We start from the raw sequence: 3,529 nt of genomic DNA on the forward strand, positions 1-3,529 counted from the left end.
GTACTCGTCAGAATGAAGGACGATCACGTGGCAATACATGGCAACGTGGGAGAGGAGGCCATGGGGCTCCAGGACGTGGAGGAACCACCCAAGGCCGTGGGAATGGCGCCAACTCCTATAGGGGACGCCACCCAAGTGCAAACAATGCACCTCAATTAAAGGGAGGAAATCACAATGACATGTGTCATCGATGTGGATCTAGTGAGCACTGGTTCAAACAATGCAAAGCAAGCAAACAATTGGCTGCGCATTACAAGGCATTTAGAGACTTCAGAGAGCATGAAGCCAATTTTGCCGAAAATATAGAAGAAGATGGTGATGATGCCAACGTCAATCTCACCATAGCGGACTTCAAATCTGACAAAGAATTGCACAAGGATGCTGCAGATTTTGATTAATATAGTCCTTTACTTTTCCAAGAATTATGTAATGGCAATTATGCCTTAAATCAATAAAATGACTTATTGTATTAACTCTTTCCCTCTAGGCGTACTCAAGAGTACTTGTGATGTCTAGGCAAGGTTTGATCTGAGAGAACGGTTTTAAAAGTGAGCAACGCTCCACCAAAATCTCGCCTTACCTTACCTGGTCACAACTAAATTGAAATTACCGAACGGATAGAGTGACTACGATTTGTCTACGATTTGATTTTTATATTGGATTAGATTATGGTCACGAAACTTTGGTGTCATCATTGGATATTATTAATAAAGTATCGATTTATTTTATCTCATGTAGTAGACATGTTTTTCGAACTTTATTATTTCAAAGATATAAGAGCCAATGGTTTTCATGTGGAAACACATTGTGAGAATGGACAAGAGTTCCTTTGCATCACCTCTAATGACTACGGACATAAACGAGTATTAGAGAAACTTATGTGTCGCTCTAGTGGGTTGTATGCAACCACTATTCGAGTCATTGAATCCAACCATGTCATGAGAGATGATTTATGGGATTCCGACACGTATAGGCTTTGGCACGACCGTTTGGGACACCCAGGTCGTGACATGATGATCCGTATATTAAAGACTTCACACGGACATCCCTTTTTCAGAACGAAAGGAAGTAAAACTCGAAATTTGGATCAAGGAGGAGCACCTGCGCCTCACGGCGCCTTTCCCCCTCAAGTCCGGCCATCCCCGGTCGGCGCCGCCATCCCCCTGCGGCCCAAGGGTGGCTTTGACGCCACCCCTGCTCCCTTGACTCCCATTTTTACTTCTAAGGTCCATTGTGATTTCATGGCTCAACCAAAATCCTCATTGGTTGTTTCCAAAGCCCATCATTCGTTCTGCAAAGCCTGCTCTTTAGCAAAGTTAGATCGAGACCATCCTATGCAAAGGACACCAAAGAAAATATACCATTCTTGCAAAGAATCCAAGGTGATATTTGTGGACCTATTCAACCACCATGCAGACCATTTAGATATTTTATGGTGTTGGTTGATGCATCGACACGCTGGTCACATGTCATGCTATTGTCCACAAGGAACGCTGCATTTGCTAAACTCCTAGCACAAATAATTAAGTTACGGGCTCACCACCCTGATCATCCCATTAAGTCTATAAGATTAGACAATGCTGGGGAGTTTACATCAAAGACTTTTGATGATTATTGCATGTCCATTGGGATTGATGTTGAACATCCTGTTCCTCATGTTCCTACCCAAAATGGTCTCGCAGAAGCCACCATTAAACGACTACAAATGGTTGCTCGAGCATTGGTGATGCGCACCAATCTCCCTATTTCTGCTTGGGGCTATGCAATATTGCATGCAGCTGTGCTTATTCGTCTGAGGCCCACTGCCGCTCAACCCTTCTCTGCGTCCCAGATGGTTACTGGGTATGAGCCTGATGTCTCACACTTACGCATATTTGGGTGTGCAGTCTATGTGCCTATTGCGCCGCCACAGCGCACCAAAATGGGTCCTCAAAGACGATTAGGCCTTTATGTTGGATATGATTCTCCAACGATTATCCGCTACATAGAACCCTTGACAGGCGATCTCTTTACCGCTAGATTTGCGGATTGTCACTTCGATGAGACAGTCTTCCCGTCGTTAGGGGGAGATAAGAACATCAATGTTCAACAGGAACGACATGAATTGTCGTGGTCTGTCCCCACTCTGTCTCATCTTGATCCCCGAACCGCACAGTCAGAAATTGAAGTGCGGAGAATTCTCGATCTTCAGAACGTAGCAGATTCGATGCCTTATGCGTTTTCTGATATCGCTAAAGTGACGAGATCACACATACTTGCTGCAAACGTGCCTGCAAGGATTGATGTCCCTAAAAGTAGAGGACATGACGCCAACTCAAGAATGCATGAGCATGGCGCCAACGTCCCATCTCTCAATGATGGTGACGTTGTGGCTAGGCCCACGGCTCCCGCCAAGAAGCGCGGGAGGCCCATAGGTTCGATGGATTCTCGCCCAAGAAAGAAAGCGAGTTCGGCACAAAATAATCCATTAATCATCGATGTAAATAATCCATCTCATGAGAATATTCAGGATTATGGTTATGTCCAAGAGACATCATTGGGGGACGCTCCAATGTCAGAACCAACTCCAGAGAATAGAGAGATCTCCATAAATTACACTAGTGTACATGAGATGATGGATAGAAATTCTATGGCGATTGATGATGCATTTGCATATCATATTGCAAAAGGAATCATAGAATATGATGATATCGAACCTCGCTCCGTTGAAGAATGTCAACGAAGAGCAGATTGGCCTAAATGGAAAGATGCGATCCAGGCTGAATTGGATTCACTAACAAAGAGACAGGTATTTGGGCCTGTAACGCAGACACCCCCAAATGTAAAGCCTGTTGGCCATAAATGGGTCTTTGTTAGAAAGCGTAATGAGAAAAACGAGGTTGTTAGATACAAAGCCCGCCTTGTGGCGCAAGGTTTCTCACAACGCCCTGGAATTGACTACGAGGAGACATATTCTCCCGTAATGGACGTTATAACGTTCCGCTACCTTGTCAGTTTGGTAGTTTCCGAAAAACTTGACATGCAGCTTATGGATGTGGTTATAGCATATCTCTATGGGGATCTAGATTCAGAGATATATATGAAGGTTCCAGATGGACTTCAATTACCCAAATCAAGTGGCTCTAAACCACGGAGCGCGTTTTCAATAAGATTAAAACGCTCACTATATGGATTAAAACAATCCGGACGGATGTGGTATAACCGTCTAAGTGACTACTTGATTGGGAAGGGATATATTAACAATGAAATATGCCCATGCGTGTTCATTAAAAGAACAAGTTCCGGATTTGCAATCGTAGCAGTTTATGTCGATGACATGAACCTAATTGGAACTCTAGATGAGTTGAAGGAAACTGCTAAATACTTGAAATCCGAATTTGAGATGAAAGATCTTGGGAAAACACGGTTTTGTCTCGGTTTAGAACTCGAGCACCGTAGTGATGGAATCTTGATCCATCAGTCTGCATATACTCAGAAAATCCTAAGGCGCTTTAATGAAGATAAAGCAAAGCCTACGAGTACTCCCATG

This window comes from Rosa chinensis, chromosome 3, assembly GCF_002994745.2.
Source record: "Rosa chinensis cultivar Old Blush chromosome 3, RchiOBHm-V2, whole genome shotgun sequence".
NCBI classification, from domain to species: Eukaryota; Viridiplantae; Streptophyta; class Magnoliopsida; order Rosales; family Rosaceae; genus Rosa; species Rosa chinensis.